Source organism: Accipiter gentilis, chromosome 33 (genome assembly GCF_929443795.1).
Source record: "Accipiter gentilis chromosome 33, bAccGen1.1, whole genome shotgun sequence".
Lineage (NCBI taxonomy): Eukaryota > Metazoa > Chordata > Aves > Accipitriformes > Accipitridae > Astur > Astur gentilis.
The window spans coordinates 694,315-707,713 of record NC_064912.1 but is presented as its reverse complement, the minus strand read 5'-3'; positions in this window follow the sequence as shown (position 1 = coordinate 707,713).

Sequence of the window (13,399 nt, the reverse complement as noted above, 5' to 3'; positions counted from 1 at the left end):
TCACAGTGGCGTTCAGATGATCTCGTGTGATTTCTTGCAATTAATCATGGTTGTCTGAAGCGTACCACTAAAGCATAGTAATGTGTTTTGGTTGTTAAAAAGTAGGATGAGAAGTTCATAGAGACATCTTCTGTGTCAGGTTTCAATGAGTTCAAGCTATTGTTGTGTCCAGTTGAGAGTTTCTGAATGTTATTTTTCCCTCTTTCAGAGGGGGTTGAACATGCCCATCTCGCCCTCCAGGAGCAAGGATGCCATGTCCGAGTTCAAGCCCATGCCACCCTCAAAGCTTGCGTCCTGGAGTTGAGCGTGGAGGGGCATCACCCCACGAAGGTTGGGTGTGTTGTAGCAGTCGGTGCTGTGAGGTCTGGTGGGTGGGTGGCAGTGGGGTGGAAGCAGCTGTTGGGGGTTCCGTCATTTGCATAGCCCAGCCCCCCCCCCCCCCGCATGCTTCAGAATGTTGGGGTCCCTGTGGCAGTTTTTGAATGGTCCCTCCCAGTTGGGTCAACGGACCCAGCGCAGCCAGAAGATCCCGTTGGAGCTCCTCTCTCTGGCATAAATCCCTCGGCGTTTGGGCTTGAGAAGAGGTAAAGTTGGAATCTGCAGATCTCCTTAGGTGACCTTCAGGAGCTGTGGGCTGTGGGTGGGGACTGGCTCTCTGTCTCTGGTCCAGCGACTGGTGTCATTGCTCATAGGAGGAGCTTTACCAGGCGAATCTGCCGTTTCCCTTCTTCTGGGGGTTACGGGAGCCGTTTTGGAGGTGAGGGAGATGTGAATTCCCGGTCTTGAGCCAACCTGGATGGAGCAGAGGTGGACTGTGATTTGTCTGACCTCAACAGTGTATCTGTAACGCAGTTGCAATCGTCTCTGCCTGCACAACTGGCATGAGGTCCTGTTTTATTTTAAAGGAGACGTAGTGAATAAAATCAGTGAATCTAATGGGCGGTCTTTCTGACCAAATATATAAATGTTTATTTAGGATAGGATAAACGGTCCCTTGAAGCACTGGTTACACGGACTTAACTCTGTGTTGCCTAAAAATGGGACCAAGTTTGGCTCGGCCGTGGGCGTCTACATTAGAGACATCCACGTTTAGTCAGATGAATCACACCCCAGTCTCCTGTGTTCCTCATCAGGTCTCTGGCAACTCTGCTGTTAGCCCTTACTGAAGCCAAGTACAGTCTCTCATTGATTGATAGATTGATTTTAACAGAAAGGAAAGTCAGTCTTAGACATTTGGTTGCGGAAGAAAGTTTGTGTTTGAAGATCGTGCTTGGATCTTTGAGTAGGTCTAATTAGATGCCTTTTCTTCTTTGTTTCATCCCTGATAAGCTTAGGCACTCTCTGTTTGTCCTGTTCCTGAGGACCACTGCCCAAGGCGCGTAGCATTGCACAGGGAGATGCTGCATCTCATTTTGCACTGTGAGTTTTGTTAGTCATCAAGAATGAAGTACTTTTAGGAGATAAGCTAACTAAATTGCACTCAAGTGAAAAAAGTGCTCTGTAACTCCCGAGAAATAATACTGGATTATAATGAAAATAGAAGTATTTTGAGCAAAAGATGCTTAAAAAGTTAGGTAAAAATGAAGAGCACCGTGCAATTTTTTTTAGTTTGGATTTTTATATATTTTTGATTTAAAGCTTGAGTGTAAACAAATCTGGTTGAATTGATGTGGAAAAGATGTTCAAATTGACAAGTATTTCTTTCAAACAAGAATAAGCAGAGTAGCAGCTAGAGAGAGTGTTTTGGCTTTAAAGTGTTTTGTATTTGTGAACCCAAATCTCCAAGCTGCTGGGCTGCTGGGGAGGGTGAGACCTGTGCCAGCCAATTCATCTTTTAGCTCCAAGTGCCTTTTGATAGAGATGCAGGTCTCCTGGGGATTGTGGGGACGTGCTCCTGCATCTGGAAAAGATGGCTGAGTTCCTGGTGTAAGAAGGGCACTGGGGTTTAGAGGTCAGAGCTGAGGCAGGTATGGAAGATGGCAATAGCTGTGATCTTTAGTGCAAAAAATTTATTTTTGTATATTCAAGCAGGTTTTTTTCTCTCCTCTGCTACTCCAGTGTGGAATATGAGCCAATAAAGAGAAACTGACGCTGTACACGCTGGACACACTTAAGTATTTGTTTTAAAATAGCTGTGAGGTCAAGCTAGAACGTGCTTTGCAATTGGTGTATTTACTGCAGCAAATTTTCTGCTCTTCCTGACTGTCTTCTGTGGTTTTCAGCCTGCTTCACCTCCACAGAAAGAGATACCGTGCGTATGAAAGAGGCCATTATGCGTCTTCCCTTAGGAGATGTTTTTTTGTGCTCTGCTCTTAAATTACGATCTGAATTATTTATGCCAACATTTCAAATAGCTTTTGGATTCCCTGGTTAAAGTATTCTGAACCTACCCCAGCTACCAGTTCTATTTTATGCTGAAGTATACCCTGGACAGGAAAGGGCTCTTCTGGTATCAAGGGTGAAAAAAGCCAGGAAGCCTTTTCCCCTTTTTTAGGTATCTAGTTAAGTCTTCTTTACAAGCGGAAGGACGAGTATAAGGAGAGTGGCTAATTGTGCAGGGGATTACAGTATTAGATACTGAATGCTTTTAGTTTGTCCACAGCCCTTTGTCTCATACAAAATTATATAGCCGACTCTGGTGACTTACAGTGGTCTGCAACAAACGGATAGTTAGGCATTTAATCCACATTCTTCTCCACGGGAGAGTTGGTTAAAACCTTCAGAACTCGAACCTCCTAATGGTTTTTTGAACCTATTAATGAGGTTTTTTTGAAACATGTCTTGTTCATTAACCTTGAGGTTGGGGACTTCTCGCTGTACTAGATAGCAGGGAAAAAGACTAGCTGCAACATCAAGACACAGCCTGTGCTACATCTTCAGATGTTCCAATGGTGAAATACAAAACTGTATAGTTATTTGCTGCATACTAGAAATTTTTTACACTATTGAACATTTATAGCTTCATGCTCTCAGTTCAAGACTATATTCACCCATTAATCATATACATGTCTTTATGATTGGTGAGAACCCCCAAAACTTCCTTAGTTTGGCTAAATACTGTTTTGATTATTCTAATTCTATGCAGGTATTAGAACAGCATTACTGGAATCTGAGGAACATATATGCCCAATGTGTCAGGAGACAGATATTTCGCCTGATGCTTTAATTCCCAACAAGTGCATACGCCAGGTAACATGACGACTTTTACATAAAGTGCTTGTAAGAAAAGGCTCTTTGTAAAAAGCGGAAAGGGAAGAAAATATTAATTTACATCTCCTTAAGCAAGGCGTAATTGAATAAGGCTAAATTGACTTTTCAAATACACTATTTGTTGCTGTCACAGAAGCTTACGACTCTTTAGAGATGATCTGGCAAATTCAGGTCCCGCTCTTACTGAACACGATTGCCTCGCTTTCACATTTGGCGTTAACGCTGAAGTACTTGAAATACAGGTCCTCTGAGCTACCAGTCATTAGTATCAGTGTTCAGTGTGACGTGTTCATACATCTGTATGTTGGTTTCTTTGAGGACTGATGGCATTTACAGGAATACACGAGTAATTTTCCTCTGTGAAGGCTTCTGTTCGTATATCTGCTGAAGTTCCATCGTAGCTTCTTGTAAATGCTTTTCTGCCTCTAGGCTGTGAACAACTTCAAAAATGGAACTGGCTACACAAAAAAGCTCCATCAGCAGATTCAGCAGCCGCAACAGCAGCAGCAGCAGCAGCCGCCACCGCCTCCACCAGCACCCAAGACTGTTAGACCTCCCACTGTTCTGGTGAGTGCCGCTGAACCATCTACATCTTCCTCTCTGTCAGTCAGCAGTTTGTTGGAAGAGAAGGTAAGCTTTATTTCAACATATGCAGTGATTCTTATATTGTAGTAGAGCTTCTTTTCCAACTGTCTGCGTTTATTCACAAGGGCTGTCGGCTTCCTGTGCGAAGACAAGCAGCATTAGCAAGTCGTCTGGGCCCCCAAGGACAGTCAATACCCACCACTGGTAAGGAACTGTAACTTTAGAATTCCTTTCAAAACATTATCTTCAGATAAACTGCATGGGATTTTTTGCTTTTTTCCTCTCTCCACTCCAAAAGGTCATCCGGGGAGAGGCAGTACAATTGGCTCAGCAGTTGGCAGACCAGGCTGGGAACTGTAAGTATTCTATAGAAATTCAACGTATTACTACTTGTAAGCTGTTAAACGAGGCTGTAGCACTTAAGTTCTGCAACGGCTGACTCATAATGAAGTAAGTATGCACAGATAGTTGTGGAGAATACAAGTGGTCGTTAATTTTTCAATGGCCTAATTTGAACTGGCTTTAACAAAGGGGATCTGTGCTTGCAGTGAAATTATTTAAAATAAACCTCCAGTACCTGATTGAGAAGAGGACTCTGACAAAGGAAGTCTTTTTGAGGAAACCAGAATTACCTATCAAAATTAAATACAATTAAAGGATCAGGTGGAAAGCCACCCTTTTGGTTACTGGCTGAACAGGGCTGTAGAAATTGATTTCCCAGTAGGAGTCAGCCTCCAACATTCTTTTTTTTCTAACAACTTAGTTGATGCTGATTGAACAAATTCTTGGAAAAGTCAACACTGTTCTGTTATGACCATTTTGAATGTCTTCAATGTAGTCAGCCCAAATAGCCAAGCTGCTTTCTCTCAGCTGGCGAGAGAGGAGTCTGTTTTATCTGTGACTGCAGGGTCAGGTCAGTCCTTCCTTTTGGTATATATGTGTTATAGATAGATAGATTGTAAGGGTGCCCTGTGTTTATAAAATCTTAAGATAAATCAAAACAAACCCCAGGATCCATCCCACAGATTGTCTAAAATCTCCAATCGAGTAAGCAGGAGAATAACAAGTCGGGGACAAGAGCAGGCCAAATACATCATGGTGAGGCAACAACGTAGGAAGCGTACGTGGAAGAAGATAAAAGAAGTTTGGGAGAAGATGAGTTACTATCTGTGCAGTACTTTGCAGATCAGAAGTGTGAAGAAGTGTGGGCACATGCGAGATGGGAGTCTCTTTTAAGCCTGGGCAGCCTCCATCCACAGTCGCAAAGCTGAGTCTGAGGAGAGCAGACTGAGGGAAGTGTTGGGGGTGAGGACGTGGAAGGCAAGTAGGAGGGTCAAGAAATGAGTGTAGTCTCAAATGAACAGAGAGCAGGGAGAAAAAGGCTTCAGTTGAGAACAAGAAGTGCTTGCCACCACACTCCCGCTTCATTGGCTTTCCTTCTGTATTTGTTATGAAAATGGTATCATAAGAAGGAGAATACTCATTAGGAATATTTTGACTTATGAAGTGGAAGTTGACAATGCCTATAAAGAAGCAAGGCAAATTAGGTCAGGGCCCAGTTACACTTGAAAGTAAACAGCTGTTCTGACTGGGGAGACTAGTTCATAGGACTACAGTCCTAATACCACCCCCCCACCCCCTCCATCTTTTTGGAAAACGCCTAGAAAAAAAGTTTGGAAAATGAGCTCATAGAGAAGGGGGGTGGGGGAGCCCACTAGGTGACTAAAAGCTATGTCTGTAGTTGGACAAAGCTACTCCGGGAGAGAGAAATCCATCTTCCCTCAGTGGCAGAGTAAAGGCAACAATTAGAAATAAGGAGTTGTAATAAGCTATCTTTTTAAAATCAAGTGTTGAGGCTGTCCTTTGAGCATTTCCTCATCCCATTCCAGCCAAAGTGGGTCAGATACCTTAAATAGTTCTAAGTGTCTCTTGGCTAACCCAGCTAAGATTTGAAGCTGTCCATTTGTGAAGTAGGAAAATAGCCGGTTTGAATAATGCCGTCATTAATCCCTGTAGCCTTAGGGTCTGGATATGGACTCTTTGACAAGCATGATGAGTTGTAGAGACCTTTTTAATGGGTGTCCCCCTTTTGCTACTAGTGTTTCTGTAGAGACCCTTGATCCATTAAGTACAGTTCTTACCTCCTGTGCCCCTCCTTTCTCTCTCCTGGTTTCAGCTGGTAATGCTGTGCCTGACTGGGCAGTGAGCTAGCGAAAGCAGATTTGAGCACCCTCTACAAGCAGAGCTTAACTTGTGCTGCTCTGCGTGCTGATGTACATCTCTTGGATTTATATTAAACCAGATGTATGTAGAGCTAAGCTTCTGAGCTATAAAAATGGAACGCTGTGTTAAGAGCACAAGGCTCTGCTAGCAACATTAGCTGCAGATTGGTTGATGTTTTCCTTCATCCTCTTCCATAGACAAAACCAAGGTAATGCTGAATTTACTGCAACAACTCTGTTTAACAGACCACTTTGTCCCTGCTCTGCAATCAACTATCATGTCCTTTCAGAATCAGTAGAAGCACAGCCAATACATTGAACTAAAAGAAGCCAGTGTTAAATTGTCTTGTTTAATGTGATCGGGAAGCTGATGGGAATAACCTTAAATCAAAAGTGCTGTGAAACTGAAATGTGTCCAAAACTTGTGCTGTACATAGTGTCACCCTTAGTGGATTTCAAACCTTTTCATTTCCTGGCGATCAGTTCCAGCTGTCTAGCGCAATGCAAATAAGCTGTCTTCAGATAGTAGCAACTTGGATCTTTTCTTATATCCACAAGTGTTTTTTTAAAGAAGTTGCTTCTAAGTTAGGTCAAGTTATCTAAAAACCATAAGCAGGATCTTTTTTCCCTCATTTATATTAATGCTGGGCAAAAGGGCAGAAGCTGATTTGGAAACCTGTAAGTGGAAGGGTGTTTTGCAGTAAGGTGGTGGTTGTTGTTTTGTTGGGTTTTGTTTTTTTTCTTTTGTGGAGTCTTCGGTATTTTATTTTCTCCCACAGTACTCCTAGGCTGCAGAACCAGCCTCCAAGGCACTATGGAATTACTTCTGCAATTAGCTTGGCTCCTCCTACGGATCAAGATTCCATTCATACTCAGAAGCTCCTTGAAGCGATGAAAGCATTGGGGGTATTTGAAGAGGAGGAAGAACTGAATCACAGGTATAACAAGACTGTAAAATTTGTTAATGTCCTGGGGTTTTTTTAGGGCAAACTTAACATGAGTTTTCTTTACAGGCTGGTCGTTCTTGGCAGACTGAATAACTTGGTCAAAGAATGGATTTCAGAACTTGGTGAGAGCAAGGTAAGGTTTTTTGATAGGTTCTTATCAAAACAGCTGACGCCTTTTTGTTTCTTCCAAAGGCGATACTACTAGGATTTATACTAAAGTTCAACATTTCACTTCCTTCTTAAGTATCAAGGAGATCTGTAGTAAGAACCATTGAAATAATGTATAAAAGATACTTCAGATGAAGACCTTCAAGTCCTTGGGGCACTGAATAAGTTGGTGAAGTGGCTCTATCAGTTGACTTGTAGTGGTTAACAAAGCTGAAACAAGACATTGTGGGGGGAGACAGATGGTAACAGGGCAGTAAACTTGCCCCAGACAGCCTACAGCACTCAATCTAGTTTGAAATTATTACTCTAGACTTGCCTTTGGTATGGCTCTTAGATGGTGTTAATTTATGTGGGTCTGCTGCAGGGAAGACTGATAATAGGTCTTAATTTGTTTAAATTGATGAAGCAACTGCTACATTGCTCACCTTTTTTGTTGTTGTTGTTTGTGAGTTGCCAGCACTCCCTTCAGAAAAACAGAATCAGTCTATTAGACTAACAACTCAGTATGGGAGGGAGAAGACATTGTTTATGGAGGCTGTTGTAGCCTTTCTAAGTAACTTATATGCTAGTTAAACTTGCACGTAGGTCAACGTGTATCTTCTGTTCTCCAGAAAACTCTTTCTCTTCTACCCACAGAATCTTCCCCCTTCAGTAGTAGCAAATGTTGGTGGCAAAATATTTACGTTTGGTTCTTACAGGCTTGGAGTACACACTAAAGGTAAACTTTTGGTGTCTGGTCATAGTTGTAATGTTTGAAAGTGTCTTCCAACAGTAACAGAACAAATGGCATCTCTTTGCAGGTGCTGACATAGACGTGGCTTGTGTTGCTCCTAGACATGTAGAAAGATCGGATTTCTTTCAGTCGTTCTTTGAAAAACTGAAACATCAGGAGGAAATAAAAAACCTAAGAGTAAGCAAGCTCTCTCCTTGATAGATTGTGCAATGCTGACAATAAGAATACTCCTGTTAAAGACTCCTATTGGTAGTGATTGCCTTACAAAACAAAATTAAAAAGGGCCTTGTTTCTGAGCCCCTTCTAAAATACTGTCTACGCAGCATGAAAGTGTGGAAGTCAAGCTTTTGGTTCCCTTCCCCAGTGACTGTATGTCCGATCCGAATCTCTGTGGTTCACTTCTCCCCTACCCATGGTTTGGGAATGAGTGGGCTATAGTATCAAAAAGCAAGGTTGTCCCTAGGAGCCTTGCTTTCATCCTAGCTGTAGTAAGGGGCTTGGCAAGAAGGTAACTGCATGCAGGTAGAGGAAGGGGCAGCCTGAGAGCTAAGGAAGTTGAATGTGATGTGGAAAGGTTTCTGTCAGTACCTTTGCCATGGTGTTCCTTGGGTGTACTTTAGGACCTCGAATTCATTCTTCTCTGGTCCTGTTCTTCTCTGGCTACTCAGCCTGAGACTTTGTAGAAGAGATGCACAGTCAGCTTTGCATAAAGTCAGTAGGAACTGTGCTGTGAATGTACAAAACTGCCTTGTAAAATGACCCTCTGGTGCATATGTTGTGTACTTTGCATATAGAACCGAACTCCTGAGAAGTGTTTCTCTCAGCCTGCTCTTCCTTGTGCAGACATTTTGAAAGACTTCATATGCATAGCTAATGAGCCTTTGTTTAGGTGACCGAAGACAGAGTCAGTGGGCTGTGGCACAGTTCTGACGAGTGGTCTACAAAATTGAAAACTGTCCCATAAGGTAGCTGATAGCATCTCAGGCATGGTAGAAAATAAAAATACAGGAGGCTAGTGCGCGCTGTCAAACGCGGACAGAATGTTCTCGATTTCTCTGGATGTTAACCGGGAGTAAGATAGCTACAGAAATCTCTTGCTTTTCTTCCTCACCACCAAGGTAAGTACCTTACAACCTCTGATACTGATGGCTCATTGTGCACTGTTTGTTCATTACAATACGTGATCAGCCTCCGGATCTCTTGGCTAAATAACTTGTTAAAGCTAGTATTATACTGTCTTAGTGCTATACTGCTTGCAGCTTATGAACAATTCTTCTGGTGTGGAAGCACTCAGTCTTTATATTGAGTAGTTAGCAGTGTAAATTCTGCATTTGATTGTAGTTCAGGAGAAACATTAAAGTAGCAAACCATGTTTTCTTACACAGTTATCCTCTCCTTTCCAGGCAGTTGAAGATGCATATGTACCAGTTGTCAAGTTTGAGTTTGATGGCATTGAGGTAAGCGTTTTTTTTTTGTTTTTTTAAGTGAGTAAATTTTTTCTTGCTTTGGAATAGGATAACTTTTCCAGGGAGCTGTGACTGTGCTATTTTGGACCGCAAAGTATCCCAGGAGAAGACATTGCAGTAGAATGGGAGCTTATAGGAAAATAAGCCCCTAGGGAGCCTAGCAGGCATGGGAGCATCAGGGACATCTTTTTCTAGGCCTGTGCTGCAGACCAGGGTAGCCTGCTTGAATAGCATTTATCCCTAGGATCATGCAGAGTGGGAGCAGAGGCGGTGTCCTTGCTAAGTCTTCTTAGCGCTGCCAAGCTAGGTATCTACAGAGGGATGTGTACAGTGTAGTTCACTGTACGAATCGTGAGCAGACTAAATGTTTTGCTGCACATCCAAAATGAAGTGGTCATGGGACAAACAATCTGGAAAATGGAAAGTGAAAGTACTCATTTGACTCCCGCCTAGGTTTGTCAGCTGCAGGAATCCAGCTATCTTGAATACATCCTATACAATGAATCAAGACCTGCCTGCTGTAGTCCCTAAGCAAGTTACTGCTTGGTATCACTATCACAAAGAGATTTATTCAATGACCTTTTTGTTGTGGCCTTTATCTGGTACAGACTTTCACAGGATAATCTTCTTGCCTCAGACTGTACTAAAACCCAGATACTTCAGGATCAAAAGGGCTTACTGCATAAAGGAAATGCTCTCTCCTTTGCTGAAGTATAGTTGAAGTGACTGAAGTTAAGTCTTAATTCTGTGAATAATTTTAAGTTCCCTTTTAATTGAAACTCTGAGTCTCGAGTAATCTTTTCCAACTTAAAATGCCCTCTTCCTTTCCCTAGCTTAAAAAGAAAGGGGTGATGCAGTGAAGGCTTTGTAAATAAAATTGGGAACTTCTAGAAATTGTATGGAGTCTTCTGGCAAATAAATCTCTTGGGAGATGTATCTATAGTCACATAATACTGAATACAAATGTTAACCACTCTTTTCAGACTTGAGTAACTGTCCCCCACCAGTGTGCTTTTTGCAAACTGCGGGACATTCTAACGGTTGGCACTTTTTTCCTCTTAAGATTGATCTCGTGTTTGCAAGACTCTCTGTGCCAATTGTTGCTGATAATCTTGATCTCAGAGACAACTCATGTCTCAGAAGCCTGGATATAAGATGTATAAGAGCTTAAATGGTAAGCATATTTGCACATATTTAACAAGAAAATGTTACTGAAGTTGGTATGGAATGCACATTACACACCCCAAGTTTCTGTACAGGATGCAGAAACCGATCCCCTGTATACTTGAGATCTCAGGAGGTGGCGAGTGGGCTTAAATTCAGCTGTTTCAAGTTGTGTGTTTAGATAGACCTGTGTTTCATGTTTCTTTGATTGGGGGGTGTGTGGTGTTCCAGTTTGCCACAGAAACTGCTTCAGATGAATAGGTAGAGCACTTGATAGAGAAGAATGTGTGGTAGTTCATTAAAAAAAAAAGGATATTTAAAATACCTGAAGCCGAAGTTGCTCACTGTTTAACACTGACTGGCTTAATTGTTCCTGGCTGTTGAAAGAAACCTAGCTTTCGGAATCCTGTCGAAGGGCCTTATTGACAATTGTTGGCTGTAGTCTAAAGTATGAAAAAGCTGTTGAGGATACCAGTTACCTGAGGTGATACTGAATGTGTAACCTCTAATTTGTTATGTTACGTGCCTGTAAGGTTATGTGTAACCTCTGATTTTTAAGGTAATACAAAGCAAGTAATGCAAACTTGTTTTCATAGACTTGCAGGATAAACTGTAAGCTATTGATCCAGTACAGCACAGAACTGACTCGTACCTGTTACCAGGAAGTGCTGTACTTCAACTGTTTTTTCTTACAGGCTGCAGAGTTACTGACGAAATCCTGCACCTAGTGCCAAATAAAGAGAACTTCTGGCTCACACTCTGTGCAATTAAACTGTGGGCAAAACGTGAGTAATGTGATTGTTTGTGATCTTTAAACTTTCCAGAGGCACCTCGTGCTGAAAAAACAATAGCATTAGAAGTCCTTCATCTTTGGATAGCTGTTTAAATATCAGGTTTTAGTTCAAAACCTGTGTTTTAGTTTAGATTCAAGGACTGTCTGTGGGGTAGATTCTGTGTTTTTTTTTAATGGGGGTGGAGTGGGGAGATGAGGGGAGTGCCTACAAGACAAGGTGCTGCATTGCTTACCAGGAACCTGACTAGAAAGGATAAAAAATGCCCAGTGAAGTATAAAAGCTTGATAGATAAGGAATAAGAAAATACCGTTTGCGCATGTGACTAGAGCAAGTGCTAGAAGAATGGCAGAACCTTCTTCTCAAGGGAAGTTGGAGTGAAGCAGTAGCTGTAGCAGTGCAGGCAAATTTCAGAGTAGCGGTATTTTGGGAAGTGGTGTGGTAATGATTCTTTTTCGCATCGCTGTAAGGACCAACAGTTTTGGCCTCGTTGCACTGCAAAAATAACTGACTTGGAGGCTGAAGGGTGCTAGGTATTCTATAGATTGTGAAGGTGGTGCTGTAAATTTGAAGGACTATACTTGGGCATGGGAAGACTACAGGGTAATGACAATGGCTGCAGGGGGACAGCCTGCCGCCTCAGCACCTCCTCCCCCTCCTCCTTCTTCCTCACCGACCTCGGGATCTGCAGAGCTGCTCCTCTCCCATTCCCATCCCCCCCCTCACTGCAGGTTCCCCCTCTTCAGGAGGTTCTGCCAGAGGCACTACCACCGTCACTGATTGGCTCGGCCTTCCAAGGGGCGGGGCCAACTTGGAGCTGCTGGAACCTTCCAGCAGCTTCTCTCAGAAGCCACCCCTGCAGCCCCAGAAAAACCGCACCACACAAACCCCTAGCAATTACTCAGAGCCTTTGCTTAGGGCCCACAGTTTCGCTTGGGGGCTTTCAGCCCTCCGTTTTAGGGCAGAAAGCCTCTTCTCATGGTCCAAAGCCTCCTTTTCCTGTCCCAAAGTCTTAGTTTTGGCTTCCAGAGCCCCATTTTGATGGTCCGCAGGCTCCGTTGCAGCTGGCAAAGGCTCCCTTTTGGAGCCCAAAGCCACCTTGTCAAGCTCCAAAGCCTCATTTTTAGGATCCGGCCAGTTGGGTTGAGGGTCCACGCTGCATCCTGCGTTTGCAAACCCTCATTTTCATGCTCTGCACCCCTCTTCTAGGACCCAAAGCCTCATGTTTTAGCATCCCAAACTAGGGTTCTAGGCTTGAAAGCCTCCTTCTGAGGGTCCAAACCCTCGCTTTTTTGGGCCCAGGGACTCATTCTGAGGGTTTTAATCGCTCCTCTAAGCTAACATGCCTCATGTTTACGTGTCAAACCTTCATTTTCAGGACTGAAGGCCACTTTTTAGAGTACACAGCTTCATTTATAAGGCCCAAGTACACACTTTTCTGTCCCGAAGCCTCCTTTTGACTGTCCAAATACTCCTTTCAACGTCCCAACCCTTCTTTTTGTGAACAAATCCTCATTTTGATGGTCCAAAGCTTTATTTATAAACTCCAGAGCCCCATTTCAGCTCCACAACCTTGTTTCTAAACTCAAATTTTGAGGCTCCGAACCTCAGTTTTAGGGCCCAATGCCTCATTTTCAGGGTCCAAAGAATCATTTCCACAATCCACCCCTTCATTTTTAGGGTCCTGAAGCCTCATTGCAGGGGCCCAAATACCCATTTTTAAGGTCCAAACCTTCCTTTTACAGCACAAACCCCACCGTTAGAGCCCCAAGCCTCATTCTTTACCTTCCAAAGCCTCCTTTTCAGGGAACAGAGCCTTCTTTCCAGGGACCATAGGCTCATTTTTAGGATCCAGTCTGCAGCTAGGGAGAGCCCAAGGCCTCATTTTGAGGGTCCAAATACTCAATTGGAGGGCCCAAAGCCTCATTTTAGAGGCCAAGCTCCTCATTTGGGGTGCAAGGCATCTCTTCTTTAACACACAACCCCTCATTTGGAGCTTCCAAAGACCCATTTCTAGGGCGCAAAGCCCTCATTTTTGGTACTGAAGTGTCCCTTGAAGGCACAAAACCTAATGCAGGGTTCAAAGCCTCAGTTTCATGTCCAAAGCCCCACT